The following is a 26,685-nucleotide window of genomic DNA, read 5'->3' as shown; positions in this document are numbered from 1 at the left end:
CGGACGGAGATCGGCTGAGTAGAGGAAGTGATAACATGGACCAAAAGTACACGTTTAAAGCAGGGATGCACGCGCACACACATACACACACGCACACAAATATGCAAAAAAGCGGAAGGGGTGTATTGATTTGACTAATTTCAATGTGCTGAGTCGCTATGAAACACCTGCCCCAGACACAAGCGCAGCTGTTTGTCTTGGCAACAACATTGCAACCCTGCAACCCCCCATGACCCCAATCCATCATCCACACACACACACACACACACACACACACACACACACACATACACATGCTGCCAGCAAACACTTTTTTTTCCCCAAGAAGACCTTTAGTGATGTGTCAGATGAGAGGGAGAGAGGGACAGTGTGAGCATGAGTCCCCGGAGGGACGGGTCTTCACCTTCATAGCACACACACACATACAGAGATGGTCAAACAGGGAATACATATGCATACATACACATGCGCTCTATGTGATGAAACACAAGGCAGACACATATATGAATATAAAGACAAAGAAACACACAGTTGATCCACACGCAGGCACGTCACACGGGCAGAACATCCATCTTCAGTCATGTTGTTCAGAAATGACCTGCTGGCCCTGAATCATAATGAAGGGGCGTTTCTGTCGCGTGCCACCAGGAGAGCAAAGGCCCCAACACAGTTACATCACACACACACACACACACACACACACACAGTGTAACATTGGACGCTCATTTATCCAGAAGTCACATACTAAGTGCGCATTTAATGTCAAATTTATGGACACACACATCCGCACAGACAGGGTGTCTAGACACAACGCTAATTTGATGCACTTTGGTTTCAAGCAATGGACAGCAGCCATTAGTCTATACGGAGGAGCCCCAGACTGTAACACGTGAATATGTGCCTGCTGTGCAGAGCCGAGGGAATTCATTTCTCGCAGCTTTGTGTTGCTTATCCTCCTTGTCGGTTATCGTTTAGCTTCTTAAACTTGCAGTTGTGTACTTCTGTTTGAACTTTGCATTTCTGAAGAACCATTAAAAATATGCCTGTTAAAGGAGAACTTCGGTCGATTTAAACATGCAGCTTCATTGCTCAAGCTACCCTTGACTTGCCAGTACCGAAGACGCGAACACATTTGGTCCAACCATTACAGAGCTCCGTGAACGGAGACTTAGCATTGAACGCTAACAGCATGGGGTCAGAACTTTACACTGTGTTTTAAGCGTCTTAACATGCTCCACATCTCACACCAAAAGTAATGCAACATCAGCAGACACCTTACAACACAGCACTGTAGCGTGTATGACTCACAATGAATAAAAAAGTAATTCAAACAGTGTGTTTGTGCAAGCAGCTACTTACCTGTTTGTTGACATCCGCGTCTTCCGGTAGCTAGACCAAACTAGCATATCCACCGAGTGTGCACTTAACAGGCTATTGCAAGGCTCATGGCTCATGACAGGCTGTAACATGGACATGTACATTATGAACAGAAACACAAAATGCTGGAATACGTTTCCGTCTCCGCCAGTGAGGGAGTAAGCACACGCTCGACGGATTGACTAGTTTGGTCTAGCTACCGGAAGACGCGGATGTCAACAAACAGGTAAGTAGCTCCTTGCACAAACACACTCTTTAAACTACTTTTTAATTCATTACATCATTATTCATAGTCATACACGCTACAGTGCTGTGTGCTAAGGTGTCTGCTGATGTTGCATAACTTTTGGTGTGAGATGTGGAGCATGTTAAGACGCTAAAACACAGTGTAAAGTTCTGACCCCATGCTGTTAGCTGTCAATGCTAAATCTCTGTTCACGGAGCTCTGTAATGGTTGGACCAAATGTGTTTGCGTCTTCGGTACTGGCAAGTCAAGGGTAGCTTGAGCAATGAAGCTGCATGTTTAAATCGACCGAAGTTCTCCTTTAAGGTATGCAGTTCTTTTTCTTAGCCCTTTAAAAAAACTATCCGCGCCGCAATTTATTTTTTGCTTTATTTTGACAACGCTGACGAGTTTAGACACTCTGGCATACGTGACAAATGGCTGACTATCGATGAAAACAATTAGTTGAAACAATGCAACTATCTTTGGCCAATTTATCCGCAAAACAATTACGCTTTTGTGTGAGCAAGATGATGAGGACAATATTGTTCTGGCCGGACACGTGATACATCTGTGTGTGTGTGTGTGTGTGTGTGTGTGTTGTTTTGCATACACTTGCGTGTGTGAAAGGGGAGAAAGCTGATTCCTGTCCTGTCTGACAGCTGTGTACAGAAACCCATTATTAGTTGAAAAATGACAAAAAGATGACAAAACATCCCTGTCTGTGTGTGTGTGTGTGTGTGTGTGTGTGTGTGTGTGTGAACTAGCATAACGGTTGAGATATTTTATCCAGGCTCACGGGGGGCAAGGCACCGACTCAGAGGGAAGGAACAAGATAGATTCTCAGCCACGCCGCATTTATCTCTATTACTTCCAGCAACACCAGTCATCTAAATTCTACTGATGACAGCCCAGGGATTTTACACCAGTTATCAGCGTGATCCTCTCATATCGAATGTTTAACGCTCTCTTTGCTCAAAGCTTTCTCAACAGAATAAACAGAAAAGGCGAGGACGGTCTCTAAACCTACTCTTTAACGAATTGCAAGCGAGACAGCTTTATTTACTCCTAACTTTGGCAGCGATGCGTGTTCGGGTCCCCTGACATCCCTCCCGCGTACGTCTGGCATTCCCGGCGAACACCTGAAACGGCTCAAACTTAACACCTCAGAAATCAAGCGCCTAACAAGATGGTGGTTTTTCGAACTAGGTCTCGCTTAATCCCGCCGAAGCCGCTCTCTCCTGTCTGGTCTACAAGTGTGACCTTTTCGAAGGACTAAAACTCTACTTTTTTTTGCGTTTGGAACAGTGTTAGACTCCTCTTAAAGTGTCTTACTTGCTTTAATCCAAGTAAGGGCCACGAACACGAACACAAACAGCACATTTACACACGGCAATACTCCAAATAATACATTTGCAGAGTTTAGTGTCTGGTATACAGTACATGCAGCAAACGCCAACTCAGTGCTACCCAGCTAGCTGATTGTCTTGTGGAACATGATAACACAGTAAGGCCATCACTCTGTTGTCAAAATTCCGTTTGAGCGTGGGATATAAAGTTTTTTTTAAGTTCACACTATGTAAGCACATTGGGCTGTTTGTTGTAGTTTGCCCTGTGATTCAGCAGAGGGCCCTTTAAGACATCAATATCAGCGTCATTTATGTAATGCCCCTTTGACATCAGTGAATGTTAATGGAATGCTGTTTTGCTATAAAAATGGAGGACTGAGCGGACAACAAGGACACCAAATCATCTGAGAAGCAATGGGTGGAGGTATTTTGGGTTCAACACCATAGATGGCAAAGACAAACACAAAGATACGGCTGTTTGTTCACTACGACAACGAATCTTGACGCCTAGAGCTGTGCGATATCACGATATATATCGTAGTGCGATATAAAAATGTCTACCGTACGATATAACCCTCTGTCGTTTATATTGTAATTTTAATGTGTAGGCTACTTGTTTAGCACTGTTGCTACACTAACGTTAACGTACACTACGGTCGTGATTTAATACGGCACGTTAAGCACAACTCAATGTCGGAATGACCGTTGGATATCCAAATTTTGAGTTCAAATCAAGTTCACTGCACAGGGTTCGTACACATTTGTCAAGGTCAAATTCAAGCACTTTTCAAGCACTTTTAAGGGTAATTTACAAAATTTTCCAGCACCTTATCGCTGGGGTAAAATACATATCTACAGGAATATATATACTCATGATTATTTTTTTTTCACTTTTTATCACAATTATGTACATTGCATTATGCTGTAAACATCTAAAATGATGTTTCATGATAGCAAAAACTTTAGAAATTAAAGGAGAACACAAAGTTTTATCCAAAAAAAGGGAAGCCACTTGGCGTTCTTCAGGTACACTTGCCCCGGGACAAAGAGAGACCTGAGAGCACCTTGTACTTTTCTTTTTTGACATAAACTTTTATAAGCTTTTCGCTTATTCATCAAAGTTTATTAATATTGAACGTCTCATCAGTCCAAATTGCATCAAATTCACCTTCTCATCAGTCATCCTTCTCTATTGCTACCAGGCTGCATGTGTGATGATACACACAGACTGATTTTATTTCTCCTTGTAATAAGAAAACTATCCAGTCTGATCCCAATGTTGCCAAGACACAGAGTTATAATTTCAAGCACTTTCAAGCACTTAAACTAAAATCCAAGCACTTTTCAGACCTTGAAAACACAACGTTGAAATTCAAGCACGTTCAAGGATTTCAATCACCCGTACGAACCCTGACTGCATGAAGGCGAAAGTAACTGCACCAACGCTGCTGCTTTGTGGTAGCATTTTTACGTCACCCGCAAGGACTCGTTTACGGCACCGGTCGCTCGGGAGTAAACAGAGGCAAAGCAGCATGGCGGAGACGGAGGAGAGCGCAATGGAAGACGAAAATAACGTTACTAGCAACGTCATATCAGACGCGGATACAGAAGCAGAACCCCAAGAAGCCGAGCCGAAAAGGGGGAACCGGAATTCCATCGCCTGGCTTTGGTTTGGGTTTAAAAAGTCAGACACCGTCCAAGCAACGTGAATCTGCAAAACGTGCCGCCAACAAGCTGTTAGAAGCGACTCGAACACATCTAATCTTTTCTACCACTTAAAGACACACAAAGTGACGAAAGGAATAAATAAATAAATGAATGAATGAATGAATGAATGAATGAATGAAAGAAAGAAAGATAGAAAAAATACTACATCGGGATATATATCATTATCGGGATATAAAATTAGCTATATCAGATGTAAAATTTTGTCCATATCGCACAGCACTTTTGACGCTAATGAAAATGTGTTTCAACATGAGAAAGTGACAGCACTATAACACATTCCGTTGTGTTTTTTTTTTCATCTTTCCACCTTTAGCAAAACCAGTATGTTGCCCTGTAATGATCTATGCTCATCTAGCACACGCATCCCTACTTGTACTTTTAAGAGTCAACAGACGTACGTGCGCCGGCTTATCAGGTATTATAAATGTACATGTTCAGCCACATGTGTAGGCACACAGATCTAAACTCTGTACATCTAACCACAGATAGAATTCCTGTGTCATAAGAGATCCCCCTCAGACAGCAGGTTCAGTTGCGGTAGTCTGTAAAGAAAAATGCTCTCACCCCTTGTTGAGATTCTTTCAGTTGTCAGTCTTAATGCTGGGAGTTTTCAGATTGCTTTTACAGCTCTTGAAAGGGCTGCACAATATGTTTAGAGAGCAATATTGAGAATATTTATACAGATATTGCAGGTGCCATACGATTCATGTTGGGCGGGAATGAATCGTCTGCATTTGCATTCCCACAATTTTCGCAGGTCAGGACACCTCTGCAGGACTTCAGGACACGATTATAATGCTGTTTTGTCACATGTTTGACCTCACCCAAAAATTGCGGCATCTGTTATTAGAATACTGTACATGGCCATAGTGTGATGTCGTTAACATTTAGATTAGCCGCTCAGCCCTTGCTCTTGATCAAACGTGATAATATCCAACACCGCAACTTCCCATAAACTTGTATGCAACTCCTCTGACAAATAACACCACTGACAACCACGAGGCCAAGAAGGTCACCGGGACCCATATGTGAAGAAACAACAAGGAAACAGAAAACATGTAACTGTTCTTTAAAAATAAACAGCGGTGCCTGTTGTAATCATTGCGCCAGGTGGTGTTTGGACGTCCACGATGCCGCGTGCCAACAAAGTTCAGAATCTGTCGCAAGGTGGAAGTTATCGCGTAGCTGCAGGAGGCAGCGGCCGACCTCTGACACTTGGCACCCACCAAAGCGCAACGGGACCCTGCGCTGACCCTCCGCCCAACGGGCAAGCTGCTAATAGCAGTGCAGCGGCCAGGGGAAAGTGATATCCCACAAGGCAAGGCTGTTATTGAGGGACAGGTTAAGATAAGGACAGGTACGAATAAGACTTTACCTGGAAACCACTGCTCTGCGCGGTGTAATGCAGTATAATCTATATAAAACAGATCACAGAAAGTAATAGAAAGGAAAAAAGGAAGGGTAGAACAGACGTGTAAGGCATGAACACACGCATCAGGAAAAGGATGCACACGTTACGCATGTATGCGATAAGAGCCGAGAAAATACCGGAGACTGAATGTATTCAAGGTCACAGCCCGTGGATTTGTAAAGGAGCATATCTGCATTCAAGGATATCTCCAGCCCAAAGTCCGAAGGGAGGCTCGGTCAACAATAGCAGGGATGGCAGGGAGGCGTGAACAATACGAATAGAAATGCAGGGGGGGGGAAACAAAATGGAAAGAAAGCACCGGAAGGTCGAGCTCGAACATGTTAAAGGTCACAGCCACACCAATTTGTGAGGGGCGGCGGGGAACGGCGATCAATCGAATCAAAACCCGTTTTGCGCGGGGGCACGCGCAAAGGCCGCGGACGAACGCGCTTTGACATCTCCTTTTAAGTGACACGTGGGCTTTTACCCGAGTATCCGCACTGTGATCTAAAATTAAAGAAATAAGCGCCGGCGTGATTTTCCGGTTGGTGCGGCGATGCGGCCCTGCGAGTGAAGCGCCGCAGGGCGGGAGGCCAGAGAGGAGGACAAACAAAAAACAGACAATGCGTCCCCACGGGAGAGATAGACAGATAGCCACGGTTTGTATGACAAAGAGGTATGGGCACGGGTAAACTGTGGAGGAGATAAGAAAGAAATATCAAGCATTCAGACAGGGTTTCCGATAGAGTCAGGAGTTGCGACATGAGTGGCGGCGGCAGCAGCGGCGTGAAAACACGAGCTGAAGTGGATGGCATTGAATGCGTCTGACACCTATTTGTACAGCAGGAGCCCGCAGAGTTGAGAATGCGGACTCATATCCCATTGCGCGCAGGTGTGTGTGTGCGCGCGTCTGTATATGTATTCATGGCTCCGGCAGTGTGAGAGAGCAATTCACCTCAAGCAGGTCTCTGAACATTTGAGCGAAGGCATCAACCAGAAGAAAAATACTGGTTTGGTCCTGGAACCCAGCCTCTGGAGAATGTCTGATGGAAATACAGATGACAGAGGGGGAGAAAGAGAGAAAGAGAGAGGGGGAGAACAAAAAGATGAAGAGGAGGGAGAAGAGGAGCAGGAGCAGAAGAAGCGATAAAGAAATAATGAGAATGTTACACTGACAGAGACATACACAACCAAAGTACATGGAGAATGAAGGGAAAAGAGGAGCAGCGCGAGAAAGTCAAGCTGTCTTTCAAACGGATGAGCACCTCAGCATTTTAGAGCCGGGGCCTCCAGCTGTCACCAAATTGTAAAGTGCACGAAAACAAAAAGCGAAGCTGTCACGGTGGCAAAGCGCCATCCACACGGGCCGAGGGATAAAGGTCAGTAAATGATCTGTCATTGGCATAATTGCATCCGCGGAAGTTGTGTATCGGCGGGCCTGGCATTTCTCAGATTGCTTTTCACACTTCATTCTTCCCCTGATGGAAAGGTAATCCTGAAGACACAAAAGTTTAGAGTTGGCGCTCGCAGTGGAAATGGGAAGGTGAGGAAGAGGGAGAGGCGGACCTCAGGTGAGCCGAGGTGAGACCAGAAGGGGGAAACGTAACCTCGGCAAGTTAATACACGGAGAGATGACATCTGAAAAAAAAAAGGACGTCCCTTCGCTGGGTTTAGAGGAACTCGTGCAACAAAACCGCCACGCTAACACACTGTACTTGCAATCCAGTCAGTGACCTTTTGCACTCATGTGTTTTCTTCACACTTGAGTAGATAACGCTAAATCATTTATTACGTTGTTTTCTGTTCAACCTTGGGGGGGGACTAAAGCACAGGTTTGAATTATTTCTTTTCTAGCTTGACAGCAGGAACTCCAAGCAAAACAATATGACATACTATCAGTGTGCAAAACACTAGAACTCCTAAAAATGCCTGGAGGATCAGAGTGTCCATAAACTTTTATGTTATAGACACACACACACACACACGCACACACACGGAGAGGAACACCACTTTGTGAGGCTGACGCAACAGAACAACATACTGTTTCATGACTTTGCCAACATCTATATCCTCAGGGCTCAACATACATACATACTGTACATACAACATATGGTCATCAGTCATCCAGTCTTGCTGGTAACTATATATATATGTATATATATATAGCACCTGTTAGCAGGGGCGGTACTAGGGGGGGGGGGCAACAGGGGCCAGTGCCCCCGTAACTCTGAGTCTGGTCCCAACCTGGCCCCCCTATTAAAACTGGTCTAGAACCGCCACTGCCTGTTAGCACCTGTTAGCACCTGTTAGCAATGAACCTGTTTACCTGTGAAATGTTTCAAATTAAATCAGTTTCAAAAAGGATTAGCAATTTACATTTGGCACACTTTTGTCCAAAGCGACTTACAATAACTCATACATACACACTGATGGCGGTGGCTGCCATGCAAGGTGCAGACCGGCAGCATCTTGCCCAAGGACACTTTGACATGCCGACCATGGGAATCGAACCAGCGACCTTCCAATAACAAGACGCAGGCTCTACCCCTGAGCCTCAGCCGGTCATTTATCTGCTCCGCTCGAACACCAGATATGTAGGCGCAGGATGACTTTAGAAAGAGTAACATAATTAGTGAGTGTAATAAAACAGCCAATTTGAGTTGCTATGTTTAATTTGCACCGCAGCAATGACATAAATACTGTTATTTCTACTAATGCCGTTTATTAGCAAAGAAACGATAAGCATGTATTATCCCATCCCACCCCTCACAGTACGCACTGACACACACAGGCACACGAGTACATAGGTGTACCGCACATGCATTCACGGTGGAGGGATGGGGTTTGACTTTCATTTTAGCGGCGGAGAATCCGCGAGGCATTACGAAAATGTGCGGGGAGAAAATGAAACAAGACGAAGAAGGGGCGAGGGTCCACATCTGTGACGATCCGTCTCTAACTGCAGATGAAAGGAAGTCGTTTGAAGTTGATGTGGTGCTATTTCTCCAATGACTCAGATTAAACACTGATGCCTGTGCCTAGCAGCGCATTCATCACTTCAATGATACTTTTAGTGGCCGTTCCCCTGCTCAGGCGGAAATTAACAGCACTCTGGTGCCCCGTGTGTGTGCGCGCGTAAAAAAACCCTGCCTCCTCGCTCGCATACACATGCACATGCACACAAAAGAAATGTCCAGTGCCGCTCACATCCAAAGACATGCAGGTTCTGGGTATGCACAGGTATACTGTTTTTCATTGCCTCGACAACTTCTGCCCGCTCGGGGGACGTAATGTTTTTTTTTGTTTTTTTTAACTCTGGCCTCTTTGCGCTCATCAGACTCATTCACCGGACGAGCCGGAGACTCTTAAATTATGCCATTAAAACATTATGATGAATCATTCATTCACCAGGTTGATTATAATTTTAATGACGGATGATGCCCGTGAAAAATGTTAATCTTGTTACGGAGAAAGAAAATGACTTGCTTGCCAGAATGTTCGTCATAGGGGTCTAAATAATGGCTGGTGTGTGAATGCAGGAGGAGAGGCTGGAAGGAACTGCAGGGGGAAAAATCTAAATTGGGAAGTGAGTTTACTTTTAGGTGTTTTTTTACACTTATTTTTAACATCATTTACAAAATGAAAGAAGTGGAGAAAAATCCACTTCTTTCATTGGAGTGGAGAAAAATCGTGCTGATTCATCTTGTCCAACTAGCATCGTATGTCACTGGATCACGTTTGTGTGATCTACACGCTGTCAGTGTTTGGTTGGGTGTAGACAGGGGCGGTTCTAAGGGGGGGCTAACAGTGGCCAGTGCCCCTGTAACTCTGAGTCTGGACCCCCCTGTGGCCCCCCTGACAGGGAGTCTGCATTAATAATACGATGACAGATTTCTTGCAATGATTTTGTACTGAAGGGAAAGGCAGAAATAAAGTGTCTCAGCAGTTTACTACCCAATCAAAACTGCTGACATTGTAAACACTGCTTTTGTCTGAATGAGGGATTTATCCTTTTTTCCGGGTTGTATGTGCCTCCTAACAAAAAAGCCGGCCCCAACCTGGCCCCCCTATTAAAACTGGTCTAGAAACGGAACTGGGTGTAGAAATAAAATCTAATGTGGCCTTGAGGCCCAAACTCTTGCTGAAGAATCACATTTCCATTTCTACAAGATGATCGGCTGATGTTGGGTCAGCATTCACGTGCACTATACATTTACCCGTGCATACAGAGCGTGGAGTGCTTAGCAGAGCGCTAGGCTATGCAGTCTGAATCAGTGTAATTCGATCAGTGTGGCCCTAACCTCGTGGGATAAATACCCAGTAAAAGACATTTTGGCGTCTGGATAAGCGTAAATCCATCCAATTTGGGGCCTAATTAAGTGGGACTTACATAGCACACTGGGACAGTCGGTTAGAAGAGACAGAAAAAATGACCGGAGGCATCAACATCTCCGCTGTCTCTCTGGAGAGCTCCAGATCCAATAAGGATGGAAATAAAAGAGGGGTCACTGTGGCTTACTTTAGTATGGAGGCACATCATCAGAATTGACTGCCACACACAGACAAGACAAACACTACGCCATATGGCAAGGGAAAGAGAAACGCTGACGGATCTCCGAGTGGGTCAAAAGGTGCGGGATTACAAGTGCACTAAATGATTTTTGACCACTTTCTGACCCACTCCAGAGGCATCATAGCAGCTCGCTGACCCTTAACCCTTCGCAGAGGGTGGAATAATAATTCCGAAGCAAAAAATATCCCTTTATGTCGAGAAACAGACAGTCCCTCTTGTTTTTTTATATCGCCACATTATGACACTAAAAGCTACAGCAGCTATTAAACTGCCTTTAATACATTATTTCCCATAGGCATAAAAAGAAAAAAAAAAAAGAAAAGGCGCCGCTTGTTGCTTCCGCTATAAACGGCCACAGCTGCACACAAACATAAACTCCCATGATAAGCGCAATCTTATGATCATAAAGGTGTTTGGTGGGAGGGGAAATGTGCGGACAGAAAAAAAAACTCTCGAGTCACGGCGGGCCGCGGAACAAATTAGTCCCTGTCAGAATCCCTTCAGATGTCTTCCTGTGCATTTCAAGATTTCATGAGCTGTGCAAAAAAAGAAAAAAAAAAAAAAAAAGGGAAAAAATAAAGGCCTCCTGCGATAGAGAGACAGAGAGCTATATCAGGAGGTCATCTGTGCTTCAAAAGGGAGATATATTAAATTCATTCATCTCAGTCAGTGGGAGTGCCAGTACTGCGCCTTCCATGTGATGAGGGATAGAGAGATCTCCCCCCTCTCATTCCCCCTGCCTGCCTGGCTCACCGCCTTCGGAGGCATTGTCTGGGAAAATATCCCCTGTAATAGAGCCAATGATTAAATAAAGACAGAGAGGTGTGTGTGCGCGCCTGTCGTGCATGGATGCACGTGCAAAAGGGAACACGGCGCTTGGAAGAGGTCCTGCAGGAAAGGGGGGAAAGAGAGGGGGAAAGAGGGGAGGAGGGGGGGGCTGTTGATGAAAAAGGTCGAAAATGAGAGAGACAGTGATGGAGGGAACGACGGAGCGAGGAGGAGAGAAAAAGAAGGCAACGGAGAGGCCACCGGGAGGACAGGGAGGAGGGGAGGGCAGACTGCGGACAACCTCGCATTCATCATGTGTCACCGGGCCGTGCTCGTACAACACTTACATTCACATACAAGATGGATCTAGTATCTCACACACACACACATCAACTACCACCCCTGAGGTCTTACATAAACTGCAAAACTGTTCAGCGTGCGGCTGCATACGCGCACTGTACCGCCGCGTGTTAACGCACACGTGCAGCAAAGGAGAAGTTTTCAAGAGGAGCAGAGAAGCTAAACCGTGATTCATGGCCGTGGCCGCGGCGAAGTCTCAACTTTGATCGATCCGCCGATTGCACTCCGGCGTCTCCTTGAGTCGTAAATTGGCTGCTGAGTGAGAGACAAGAAAGCCCAGAGAGAGGAGGGGAGCGAAGGAGGCGAGGTGAGGAGAGGAGAGGAGGCAGAAGAAAAGAAAAGGGCGGCAGAAGAAATATTTAGAGCCGGATAGAGGTCTGGGCACCTGGTTTATTACCTCGTGAAAGGCGAGGTGTCGTGAGACGAGGCCGGAGACTATTGTCTTCTGCAGCTCTGACAGCCTAACAGGAACCTGACTGCAGTAGAAATCACCAAGATGGCTCCTCATTACCCACGTCTCTCGCTAGTCCTAATGAAGGAAGGGGAAAACACAAACAGAAAATACATACATTAGTGCTCATTTCCAGGAAGTTACTTGATATTGTTTCTATGATTGCACAGTTGGATTTCTTAACCGCTCTGTAGCCTGAAGATAACCGACTAAAGTGAGTTAAAATGTCAGCTCCGAGGAAATGGGCATGCATGCGTCAGGATTTACTTAAGTGCAATTACAGCCTGTTCTTTAGTGTGTCCCAGAATCACTTCATTGCACTTAATACTGCGTGGGAGTGACCATGTGAAGGAAGACAGAGAAAAAAAAAAAAAAAGGATGCGCGCATGAGTCTGAGAGCAGGGGAGGTGAGAAGGACGCGAACGCTACAGTCTGGCTACCGCGGCGCTGGTGACGATTTTTCAGCCGACTCTCCGTTTTATGGCTTCATTCCGCGGCTTTCTCCGTTTTGCGCCACGGAGGGAGGGCTGCGTCCCCTCGGCCGGTACCTAATTCTGTGACAAATTCGGAGACGGTGGCATCCTTGGGGGACTAATACGGTAAATGGGTCTCCGAGCTGTCGGTGTTGTTGTGTTGACACCGCGTCTCGCAGCACTTCAGCGATTTCCCCTGGATCGGGCTTTCTCGCCGCCGCAAATATGTCGGGGGGTCGGCCGGTGTCAGCCCTAGCGAGGTGTGCTCTGATGTGAAAGTCCTCTTTTGCTCATTCATACTGCATCCCCCTTTTTTTCGACGCCGCATTCTATAACCCATCCAGCACCACTCCTCCGGCCCTCTTCTCCCTCTCTATTTCTCTCTTCAAGCATTCATCTCTTTTCTGTTGGCAACTTTGAATATATTCATTCATTGTGTACGTATTCACTGCCTTAAAACGAAACTGCTTCGTAAGCATCTGGCGCGTGCCCTGTTGCTCTGAGCCACCAGGACACGCCACAGTCCCATTTTTACCCCCGGTTGACACCTCCCTTCTTCTCCCTCAGTTCATCCTCCCTCCCCTGCTGCTTTCTCTCCCTGCCCTGTGACTGAACCCAGTGTGTGGACTGACTGTGATATTGGCTGTGTGGGTGACAGGCTCGCTGGTGTGATATGTGAAGGGGAGAAAAACAGATCGGCCTCCTCCTTTACTTAACGCCCTCCCTCCCTTCCTCCCTCCCTCGCCAGCCGCTGATGAAGGACTGACTAGAGATAATGTAGCGCGGAATGTTATTCACTTATATTTCTTTTTTTTAAAGGTGGCTATCTATCTTTAAAAAGGCCTTTGTGAGTTCGAGGTCTCTTAGAAATTCCATGAATAAAGAAAACAGTTGCAAAAGGAAATCATTTGGATGCTGAATGTTTGGAGGTTATAACTCTTTCTCCTTTTGCGCCTTTCAGATGTTTTTATCAGTCCTACGCGTCGTCACGTACGGTACCTACCAGGCTCCCTCACGTACAGAATCAAAGACGGTGGCGTGTGATGATCTGCTCTCTACAGTCCTCTGTGTGGGTGTACATCATAAACCTAACCTAGGGGGGGGGCGATTTGTGACACACTTTCCACACAACTGAGTGCATGCATTTATATAACGATGAATTCAATGACTCAAACACCTCAGATACAAATTACTATCAGCTTTAGTGTTACAGGTTGATTCGCTGACAAATCAAATCACAACATCATTACCGTCTGTGAATTACTTAACATAATAAGATAAAGTTCACTATATAGTAGAGGGTTAGTTTTCAATGTTAGGGCGGCTGTGGCTCAGGGGCAGAGCCAGCGCATTGTTATCAGAAGGTCGCTGGTTTGAATCCCCTGGTCTGCATGTTGAAGTCAGTGGTGTGCACAAGGGGGGGGTGGCCCCCCCCTCGTGGCCCAATTGTTGAAAAACGCGCGCTAAAGTGCCCTCCTGAGAGCCAAAACGTGCGCTAAAGTGCCCTCTTGGGAGCCAAAGCTCATGCTAAAGTGCTCTCTTGGGAGCCAAAATGCGCACTAAAGTGCCCTCTTGGTTGGCAAAACACACTAAACTGCCCCCTTGGCTGGTTGAAACATGATAAAGTGCCCTCTTGGGAGCCAAAACGTGAGCTAAAGTACCCGGAGCCAAAACGCGTGCTAAAGTGCCCTCTTGGCAGCCAAAATGCGTGCTAAAATGCCCCCTTGGTTGGCAAAACACACTAAACTGCCCCCATGGCTGGTTAAAACATGATAAACTGCCCTCTTGGGTCGCAAAAACACGTGCTAAAGTGCCCTCTTGGGAGCCAAAATGCACGCTAAAGTGCCCTCTTGGGAACCAAAACGCCTTGGGCAAGATGCCCAACCCCAAAACTGCTCCCGATGTGCTGGTTGGCACCTTGCATGGCAGCCACCGCCATCAGCGTATGAATGTACTGTTGGTCGCTTCGGAAAAGAGCGTCTGCTAAACGCTCTCAATGTAAATGTATTTGTTTACAAAGCAAGCCTAGGTGCCATGTAACTACCTGGCCTTCGAATGAGCCATCAAGACTTCCGTAAGGTTGTGATATCACAACTATATGGATGTGACACATGGTGCCTGCTCAGGTCTATGAAAGCTGACCAATCAGGCAGACTGGGCTAAAATGGAGCATTCAGAGAAAGGGTGAATAGAGGTGCTGCATCGGACAGGATGAGGGAAAATCAAATGTTTTTTTTTTTTTTCAAACATTAAAGCACGCAAACCTTTTCTAGTAGATCCCCGAAACAAATCTATGAGCCTGACCTAGAGAACAATATGGTGCCTTTAACAAGTAGATTAACTCCAAATTGTTTCATCAGACACAATAGTTCTCCAACAGTGTGGAGCAACAGTGACTGAGTTTCTTGTTTGAAATGAATTCCACATGGGAGAGATGCATGTGACGCATTTGGCACCCGAAGTGTGATCTCAGGGTGAGGAGCTTCAGATAGGGAGACCAAATAAAAACTCTCATTGGGTCATGAAGTTGAATAGCTGCTCTCCTCTCCCGCTGTCCTCATCCTGCCCCACCCCGACCTCAGCCATCGATCAGGAACTAAGCGCCGTCTTTAATTGGTTGGACGAGGTCGATTGCCCGTGCAGACAGCGAGGGGCCCGAAGGGGTATTGGAGAGCCTGGAATGTGTGTGTGTGTGTGTGTGTACGTGCCAGCCAGTGAAAAACCCTGGGATCCCTTCAGACTCCCTCTTAGGGCAATCATAGTAATGAAGTGAAAATCTGCAGTTCAGAAAACCATTGACCTACTGATTAACTGACAACTGAAGGAAACAAATAACTCGAAGCACAATTTCCCTTCCACTGACCCTATAAAAAAACTTAGCTTTTTTAAAATCTTTTGTGGGGAATGTCTAAATTGTATGGGATTGAATTTCGTGTAATTCATTTCTAGAATAGCTTGCGTATGTAAATTCATGCACAGTAAGCGTGAGGAAGGTAACCAGCTGACAGGAAAAAGCAGATGTTTGCAGTGATCCGCTGTCACCGAAGAATATTCTGCATCACTTTGAAGTGAGCGGAGTCTCGCAAGCTTTTATCATTACACACAACCGCTCTATTACGCTCCCATTTAGTCGGCAGAATGTGGGGGGAATTATCATCAATAGCATCGGTGGCACTTTCACATTTTCCGCAGAGGTGATGTCGTTAAGACGGCAAAACAAGAGTAATCACAACCGCTTCTGCATTTAGTGCCGGTGATCAAAGCGGCTCAGTCAATAGTTATTTTAAGACTGCGGCATGATTTTCAAATGACGATTAAAGACCCAATCAATAAAAAAAAAGAAAGGTATCTTGACTGACATCAAATAGCGCATGTTGCTCTCTATTTTCATAGCGAGTAGCACTTTGATTTGCAGGCAGCAAAGTATTCTACTCTACAACAAGGCAAACATGGCTGTGTCTCATGTTGAAAACTAAATTAAAATTAGTTCTGGAGCACGGGTTGAAGCCGGCTAATCCGACACACAAGTTCGCCCCCTGTGGCACCTTGTGGACTGATGGTGAACTGATCTCATGGATCATCTGATTGCTTCCAAACTTTAAGGGAACGCAACAACGACGAAAAAAAAGAAGAAAAAAAAAAAAGCACAAAATGTTATTACTAGAGAATAAACACAGTTAATGAAAATATTGAAAAATGAATAAACAGCATACATAAGGAAAAGCCCTGCATATGGTTTGTAGCCTGTTTGAACTGACTATACCGGCCTTGCATGCGTGTCAAACTTAAACATGAGGAACGGAAAATGCAGTGCAGCTGGGACACGCAATTTTCTTGTAACCCCAATTTGGATTTTTATAACTTCCTAGATGATGGAGTCTGCGCTGGTCTGCACAAAAAGAGGGCCAAGGACAGTCAGCGCACATTAACTCCGACTGTAGATCCAAATGCAAATCTCTTCAGGGAAACCGCCGTCATTGCGATCATTTTCTAATCAACCATCCCGACTCATCACCTCATTTCATAATTTTGAAACGGGCCCGTTTGGCTCCTCTGACACATATCAGCCCCTGGAGCCCAACGGAAAATATGTTTGAGGTACAAACTAAACCGACTGTTTTTTTCCGGCACTTCTGACATTTCCAAGTCTGTAATGAGCGTTACAGTAAATAAAGGCTCTGGCATTCAGGTAGCATTTTAAATTACAGCTGAGTCAGAGTCTGTAGGAGCGAGACAGACGAGTCAGTCAGACCGGTCTGAACCTCCACAAAACAAATGCAGATTTTTAATAAGCTGAACATCTTCAAATTTGATTGTGTAGTTTGTGCTGGTATCTGATGCGCACGGCGTGTTTGACCACGTCTGCAATCTGCAAAAAGGTCAGTCATTAAATATGACGTCGGGACTTGATTGGGATTTTTGGTGTCTGCTCGGCCTAATAAACCGACCGGAGGACGAGAGAATAAATTAACAACCTGAGTCAGCGCCATCGATTCACCAGGGCTTCAGCTGGGTTTTGTTTTTGGCCCGGTGCCCGACTCTGCCTCGACTATCTGTTTGAATTTATAGTCGTATGAAAATTAGATTTCATTACAGATCAATCAGCACAACACAGTGAAACATGAAGACCTCGAATTGCTCCATTCAGTACAGCAATGCTCTATATGGCTTTGAATTAATGGGATTTAATCTAACATTTTGCTGATTTTTAAGGGACCCTCCCTGCAATTCGTGATATTTTTTTTCTTACGTGGGCTTTCCTTCATTTCCTGCATTTCCCTTCCAGGCCAGGCGGCGCTGGATGCAGTCGCTGAGGTTTTGCTTTTGCCGGATAACTCGTAGCCCTTAAAGATCTTGTCCAGAGAGATGCTTTGGAAGCACAGGCGAATGATCTCATTACTCATCTGCAACGCGGCAGAAAACAAACACCGTCTCACACACTTGTCACAAATAATGAGCTTCGGGGGACCAAGTTACAGACACTGAGATTTACATTTATTACACGCTCAAGTGCTGAGCTATAATAACAAGTCACTGTTACACAAAACCCTGGATACGAGGTAGTCTTACAGTACAAAGTCATTAGTTGCAAAAAAGGGGGACAAACAGCGAGCAAAACCAAGGTATTAGCTTCTTCATTACTCGCTTCAGAGCACACGTTTTGGCTTCTATAAAGCTCAGCTGAAGAGACAGAAGTGTTATACTGGTCGGAGTGGACTGGCTTAGGGGTGAAATGTGGCTCTCGGTCCAGTTAGGTCCACCGAGCGACTCAACTCACTTAGGAAGTGATTAGAGTCGTTAACCGTGGCTAAAATGACTTAAAGCAGCACACAAACCGCAAAGGAACTGCGAACCAAAAAGGGCCAAAAAAAATGAAGTTGACTCAATTAAGTCCCCTCTACCATAGCAGCTCTCAATTCCATAGCTCAGCAATTACAAGAACACACTACCTGTTGCGTTGCGCGCTGCGTGTCAGCGTACACGTAGCCGCGCATCTCTCATCGCAGGAGTTTAACAAACGCGCGCAAACCCAAAAACACACATCGTGAAGGTCAAAACGAAATGCGGAAGGATCGTCCCGCAGCACTGACATGAAAACGGCACCATCACTTTAAATCACAAATTACATGATATTATAAATAACTTCTGCTATAATGCAACTTGACAATTTACCAAAAAAAAAAAAAAAAAAAGATCTAATGAAAAAAAACATCAAATAGTGAAGCTGAAATAAGGAACAAAGATGAGAATACAATTTAATATTATGAAATGGTATAATAAGCGACACTAAATCATTTCCCTCCTCGCCCGAGCCAGTGGTGGAACCCTCTTTGAGCCGTGGCAAAGGTTGAATCCAGCCTTCAGCCTTCGTGGATCCTCTCTAATTCCAGTGAAAATGGAAATTCCATAAAATTAGTCATAAAAAATGAAAGGGGATCACTCTGTGACAGCCCGGATCTGGTACCTCTTGACTTTCGCACCAAAGGTCACACATGGCACTGCCTTAAATTGACAGACCTTAAACTTACTTTACACTTGAGGCCTTGCTGTGTAACACTTTGCTTGAACTGAATATTTGATCACATTCATAAGCTTAAAGCCCCACATTGAAGTGGTTAGCTGCATACGTCCCCTGCAGGTTTAAGCTCGCCGCCAGATGTGGGCCCGAGCCGGGGTAGGCACATCTGTATCGATTCAAAAAAAAAGGGGGGACACTCATGTGGGTAAGCACACACACACACACACACGCGTGCATATCACATAAATACACAGATCTCAGAAGCACACACACACACACACACACACACACACGCATGCACAGGTGTGGCTTTATGCCACAGAGGAAAAAAAGGGTAAGGTTTAAAGTGAGTGTAATTCAAGCGGGCGCACATTTCATAAAAGCCCCTATTTGATGTGCTGGGTGTCAGTCAAGCATGCAGTCTGTGACACACACACTCATACACATGCACATGCACAGACACACACACACAGGTAGGAGGTTATAAGAGAGGAGGAAGCGAGGCGGAGGAAGGAGAGGGTGTAATTATTGAGGATGATGTGTATAGAGGCCTATGTGGAATGACAGCTTCCCTTTCATTTCTCTGATCACTGGTTTAATCCTGACAGAGCTACAGCGGGCCACGGAGCTGCTCTGTCTGCCTGCCTGAGCCCCAAACACACTGCCTCTGCATCTGTGAGTGTGTGTGTGTGTGTGTACGTGAACATCTGTGTGTGTGTGTGTGTGTGCGCATGTGACAGGATGACACAAAGTAAATATAGGTGTGCGCTTCTCTGCATTTGCTTGTGTCAAAACATCGCTGTTTTTTTTTTCTTTTTCGCGTGCGCGAAATGTGTGTTTTTTTTTTTTGAGAGTGTACGCGCGCGCAAGGACGCGTTCGCCGCGCGGGGAGAATGTGTTGTACAGGCTGATTGCAGTGGCAAGCAAATGCTGCTTTTAATGAAGGAGGGGGAGAGAGGAGAGGGAAACACAGGAAATTAAATTGATATGTAAATGACGGAAATTCTCATTTGAGCTGAAGGTTGAGAGTGCTACAGCATTAACCAGCTTATGAGTTAATAATGATTTTTTTTTTTTCCTCCCTCCCTCCTTTCCTTCTCAGTCTGACTCCCTCCCTCCCTCTCAGAAAAAAAAAACAGGATGGGTAGCAGAGCAGAGGGAGGCGGGTGGAGATGAAGACAACATATGTCCCTGAATCTTAACTCTCCAGAGATTTCCCCCTAAGCTCTTGTATAATCAGTTTCCTCAGAATCTGGACCACTTCAAAAAGCATACATTACAACAGGCTAGTCTTGACTTTAAGAGTACATATCCACTGGACTTTTTTTGTTCTCCCTCTCTTCTGAAAGCACATCTCCTGTTCTTTTTTTTTTGTGTGTGTTTTTTTTTTCCTTTTCCCCCTCCGTTAAAAACAACCAGATGGTGCTGAATATATCTCAGATGGACACGGAGGAGACGAAGGGTGTCGGACAGCTTGTAATAGTGGTGTAACTCTGTGTAGCGGGGAGTAAGAAAACAAAGACAACATCGGCTGCAGCTACGGAGAGCACCAGAGGCAAATGACTGCAGAATGATCACTGCAGCTATTATCAACCGCTCGGGTTATTATTTTCTCTCCCCTCTCTTTTGGTATTAGCTGGAACGAAATAGCTCAGTCAAAAAGTCCGTGCCCTGCAGCCTTCGGTGATTGGAAAATGATATTAAACCAGACATTGTGTTCCCTGGTGCAAAAAGGAGAAGAGGAGAGAAGGAAAGAAAAGAAACACCAAGCTGCAACAAATGAAGAAAATGGCTGAGGCCCTGCAGGAGAGAGAGAGAGAGAGGGGGCAGCGGCAAGTCACACACACACACACACACACACACACACACACACTCAAGCTTGGAACACAACGCAGACTCACGCGGTCACAGATGTGCACGCTCACACGCGGGCCGTGCACTCAGAGCGTGCATTAGACATCACGCGCACATTTAAAAAAAAAAAAAGACACAGGCAGCCACACATGCTACCATGACACAAATGGACTCTGATTAGAAAGTATTAGCCAAAAAACATCAGACACAAATGGAAACCACATCAGTGATCTGGTTGGGCTCCGAAAAGACAGAGAGGGCCTTGATGGGTTCCCCTTTTTCTGTAGAAAATAAACAAGGCAGTTTTTTGTTTTTTTTCCCTTTTTTTTCTCTTCCATTTCTATGATTTCATACGACTGGAGGAGGAAGAAAGCCTCCCGAACAATGAGGAGAGATGGAGAGCATAAAGTGCGCGGTGCTGCAGGAGAGGCCGCCGCCATCCGAGCTGCCGATAAAATGACGTTTCCGACGTCACACGTGGCCGGGGACAGCGTGCGCGACTGCAGAGGACGCAGGTTGGTAAAAAACAGGGTTCGTACATTTTTCAAGGTCAAATTCAAGCACTTTTCAAGCACTTATAAGGGTCATTTTCAAGATTTTCCAGCACCTTATTGCTGGGGTAAAATACGTATCTACAGGAATATATATACTCGTGATTTTTTTTCTTCACTTTTTATCACAATTATGTACATTAAATTATGCTGTAAACACCTAAAATTATGTTTCATAATAGTAAAAACTTCAGAAATCAATTATCCAGTCTGATCCCAATTTTGTGAAAGACACAGAGTTATGTCAAGCACTTTCAAGCACTTAAACTAAAATCCAAGCCCTTTTCAGACCTTGAAAACGCAACATTGAAATTCAAGCACTTTCAAGGATTTCAAGCACCCGTACGAACCCTGAAAAAAAAAATAATAAAAACACACCGGGATGCGCAATTACAATGCAAGATCTGTGATACATTCTTTTCTTTTTACACACAGGCACTCAAATGTGCAAGATCCAGGTCGGCGGTCATCGGTGAAGCCTGCAGACAGACGGGGAGCCTTTATCCAGCAGCGCGGTCTTGGCAACGGCGCCTAAATGGCTGTAAAATGGCTTACCTCCACCTCAGGTATGAGAAATAATGAATAAGTGAGTAAAAGGACTCAGGAGGGCACAGAAAAAGCCTTTCATGACACCACTTAACAGCTCTGGAAAAAAGCTAAAAAAAAAAAAAACCCAAAAAAACCCACACCGAGCCAGACACTTGAGATTTAACCACGCGTGAGAGGCTGAAGGCGCTGATACAGGTTACCAAAGCCGCCGCACCACTCCGCGTAGCCGCCTCCAACTGAATAAAACATTTCGACACGATTAATGGAATTCCACTCCGAAAATCGAACTAACTCCGGCAGGTTACAAAGTCTATGGGAGGGTGGCTCTGAGTTGTCCTCGGTGCGGGGTTGAGGGCCACGTTCGGCGGTACAAAAGGTTTCAAAAGCACCTCAGCAGCTCTGAAAGAAGCTTCACCCCGACAGCTCCCGGGCCGTCAAGACGACTGTAGCCACATCCGCACTTAATAATTATACCTAATGTTTTGTTTGAGCCTCGGTGCGCCTTGATGTTCTTTCAAAGGAGAGAGAGAGAGACTGGGCAGAGAGGAAGAAGATGAGGAAGATGGGACACATGAAAAGACTTGGAGAAAGCAGAAATGTCGTGCAACACGGGCAGCAGATGACTGTAACAATGAGGGTTCAGGACGTAATTATTTAAGGTTAAACATTTTCCCCTCGGCCTGCCGAGCTGTCAGTTGAAATGAAAAGAGCGGTGGTAATGAAAACGGTTGACGGGGAACTTCTCTTCGGTCGCATTCACCCGCCCGCTATTGTAACTCTGAAGTCTGAGTGGGAGTGGGCTTCGCTGATGATGATGATGATGATGACTCCTTATCCGACAAGACAAAAAAAAAACCCCCAATCCAACTGGAGAGCTCGTGTGCAACTAAAATGGACATCCTGACAGCGGAAGGTTATCTGCTAACGCCGCGCTGACTCATCTGCGGAACACGAGATTGCATGTTTTGTTTAAATGAACTTGAAGCACACAGAGGCTGGAGTTGGACAAGGCTGAGTACATCGCAGCATCCAAGTTTTAGGATCTGCGCGAGAGCAACTGGAGTCAAAGGCGGGACGGAGCAAAAGGAGGAGGAAGCAAAGGAGCAACGGTGGAAACGCAAGGAACCTCGCGGAACAGATCGGCGACCCGGATGATGCAGGTATGACTCGGTGCGTGCTTGGCCTTCGCCCGAGCTGGGCAACCTCTCCGCGGGGCTCCTTCGGCGTGGACAGGCGGGGCAGACTCGACCGCGGAGGACAGAGGGCGATCGGAGAGAGAGAGAAAGAGCGTTATAAATGCTGACCTGCCCGCGAGCAAGTCAAAATCAACAACCGATGTGACTCTCCATCCCTATCCATCTTTCCTGCTCACTCTTTCCTGCAGACGGTTGCAGGCTGTAATCTGCGGGTATTTCGGGCCGCACCTGCAGTGATGAATGGCAAACGTCAGGCTCTGCGCCACGCTTCACGCGGAGGAGAAACAGTGATAGAGTGCGGCGTGCCTCTGCCCCACAGCTCGCTCTGGCTCCTGTACCGCGCGTGCACATGGAGAAACTTCACCCCGCATCATTTTCCACTTCCCATCCAAATATATTCAATAAACTCGCAGCGTTGCCTTCACTCCCGCGTACGCAGGAGGTAGCGGCGTGCGATTTGAGCATTAGCCGGTGTCATCAGTCATGGGGTACCTAAATTCCACATCCGAGCAGGTGCTGCTGGGCAGAGCCGGGCCCTACAGTATTAAATGGATTGTTTAGCTGCCTAAGCCAACTTAGAGCTGTAAAGCGCGGTGGATAAAGCATCAATACTCTCTGTTTGTCCATAATTCATCACGCTGCGCCTCCGCGGTGGCTTCATACCAGCCAATATGCCGTGCTGGCCTCAACCGCGCACCATGTCACGACGCACAGTGCTGCGAGCCACACCTTGCGTGCAACAGTGGAGTTACGAAGGAGCAGCCCGATGCAAAAGATGATAATAATCATAAACTTTGCACTTTTTAAAAACACACTTTACAAAGTTCCTTGACAAAACAAAGCAGGAGGATGTCGAGTGAAACGTATGAATGTAAAATTGCAAAGGACGAATGAAATAAATGGAATTCATAGCTAAAGACAGGGTTCGTACGGGTGCTTGAAATCCTTGAAAGTGCTTGAATTTCAATTTTGTGTTTTCCAGGTCTGAAAAGTGCTTGGATTTTAGTTGAAGTGCTTGAAAGTTCTTGACATTAATAACTCTGTGTCTTGGCAACATTGGGATCAGACTGGACAATTTGCTTATTACAAGGAGAAATAAAATCAGTGTGTGTGTGTGTGTATCATCACACATGCAGCCTGGTATAAAGAAGGATGGCGTTCAATATTAATAAACTTTGATGAATAAGCGAACAGCTTATAAAAGTTTATGTCAAAAAAGAAAATGACAGGGTGCTCTCAGGTCTCTCTTTGTCTGGGTGCAAGTGTACCTGAAGAACGCCAAGTGGCTTCCCTTTTTTTGGACAAAACTTTGTGTTCTCCTTTAATTTCTAAAGTTTTTGCTATTCTGAAACACCATTTAGATGTTTACAGCATAATACAATGTACATAATTGTGATAAAAAAGTGAAAAAGAAATAATCATGAGTATATATATTCCTGTAGATATGTATTTTACCCCAGCGATAAGGTGCTGGAAAACTTTGCAAACGACCCTTAAAAGTGCTTGAATTTGACCTTGAAAAATGTGTACGAACCCTGTAAAGAGTTAGAAACAAATCATTTTGGTGGTGTGGTGTTACAGACACTGTTGCGCTGCTCGTGGATCTGCAGATGTCCTGTACCTGTATCCAGTGGCGTGCAGAGACTTTTTGAAGGGCAGGGTCGAAAAGAAGGGCACTTAAGCGCGCGTTTTGGATCCCAAGAGGACACTTTAGCACGCGTTTTGGCTCCCAAGAGGGCACTTTAGCGCGTGTTTTGGCTCCCAAGAGGGCAGTTTATCATGTTTTAACCAGCCAAGGGGGCAGTTTAGTGTGTTTTGCCAACCAAGAGGGCACTTTAGCATACTTTTTTGGCTCTCAGGAGGGCATTTAAGCGCGCGTTTTGGCTCTCAGGAGGGCACTTTAGTGCGCGTTTTTCAACAATTGGGCCACGAGGGGGGGCGACTGTGCACATCACTGCCTGTATCACCTGTGAGAAACTTGGAGATCTGCATGATAGTACTGAACTGCTTGACCTTTGGGTTTTTGTAGCTGAGGGCTGATGCGCCTAACAGATTGAGCAGACTCCTCCAAAAGTCCACCTCTTTCAGGAGACCTGATTTATCCCCCCAACTTTTTTTTTTTTTACCGTAGCTCCTCGGTCTGAAGTGATGGAGGAAAGGAACGGAAAGATACAGGTGTGAGAGAAATCGGTGTCGGACAAAGGGAGCCAAGGAAAGGCTGAGATTATGTTAAAAAAAAACAAAAAAAAAACACGGGACGCGTTAGAAGAAAACGGGCGGACTGGGAAAGGGAAAGGGGGACGACGGTACGCGAGATGGAAGACAAAAGACTGTGAAGAACGTGGAGAGGTTGAAGGTGAGAGGTGGCGAGCCCAGTGCCTCATTAAATAAAAAAAACTCCAAAGAGCCGGAGTCAGGAAGCAGATGCTGGCGCTTCAGTGGCGTTTTTGAAGAGAGAATCGCAGATCAAAAGATAAAGTCTGTGTGACCTTTTAGACAGCATCCCCAGAGAGACAAACGGAGAGACAAAGGCACCCACACAAACACGCAAACACACACACACACACGGAGCCCCTTAGGCTTGCTCTTCATTCTTTGTGCCGGCTTCTTGTCCTCGCCGGCCTCCTCAGGGCTGCGCTGTAGGCCTTCCTTTGGGGGTGTATGGAACTGCGCCGGCCACCTTCTTACACAAAAATAACATCACATGAAGCATTGCACATCGCTCAGCCACAACAAAGCCTCCGGTGGCTTGCATCCGATGTGAAATAACGCAAATCGTGCAGGAAGAAAGAAGGGTTTTTGTTTCCTTTTCGGAATATACATCATCTCAAGAGGCCTACAAAGTGCAAGAATAGGATCCGTATTAGAGAGCGGAGGGTGCCCAGAGAGAGCCCTCTTTTAGGGTTCCCGTGTCTACAAAGCACGGGCAAAACAGCTGTTGAGTTGCAAGGAACGAAAACATCTTTCCGCTCTTTGCAGCGAGATCAAATGGATTTCAATCTGCAACCCTCAGTGGGAGGAAAATTGAAAGTGTTTACGACTTCAGGAGCAGCGGACAAGAGAAAGCCAGGAAAAGAAACCACTGGTCCACACGCTCAGGCCGCAACACTTGGGGATTTTTAAAAGGAGGTGAATGATAACATCATGCACCGACGTGACTGAAACGAATGGTCACAAACGAGAACGCGCGCGCGATTGAAAGCAGAGGGGAGCAGCACGCTGGATCACACGGAATAATGAGGGACTTTGAAGGCCAGAGTTTTGGCGAGACAACAGCTTCCTGTTATCGGTTTCTTTCCGCCGAGGGAGAAAGTTAGAATCAGCATAAAGACTATAGCTGGGCATCATCAAAACACACTTTCATACCCAGTGGCAGCAACATGCAACCCTCCATTAGCCTTTAAACAGAGGAGCTAAACAAGACAAGGACAGAAAAACAGCGGAGGAAAAGAGAAAATAATGAGCCGACTCGGAGCACGGAAGGTGAACAAAACAGCTAAAAAGCACATAACTACAATTTATTTTGCCAGCCGGTGGGTGCTACTTTATCCACATGTGCTGTATGTGAATACAGTTCAAGGCGCATGTTTCTGTGCTATGGACACTTAACCTTTTGGGAGCCTGAGGTTAATGGATGAACACAGAGCGGGGCTTAGCTTCGCTCCGAGCCAAATAGGTGCTTTGCATGATTGCTACCAGTCAGTCTGACATGGGAGCGAAATGTATACACCCGGCAGCTATAGCATTACCCGCGTTCTCCACGTACGTACATATTTACGATCTGACTTCATTGTTACTAAATC

This window comes from Sparus aurata, chromosome 10 (assembly GCF_900880675.1).
Source record: "Sparus aurata chromosome 10, fSpaAur1.1, whole genome shotgun sequence".
Classification (NCBI taxonomy): domain Eukaryota; kingdom Metazoa; phylum Chordata; class Actinopteri; order Spariformes; family Sparidae; genus Sparus; species Sparus aurata.
This window is presented reverse-complemented; position numbering follows the sequence as displayed.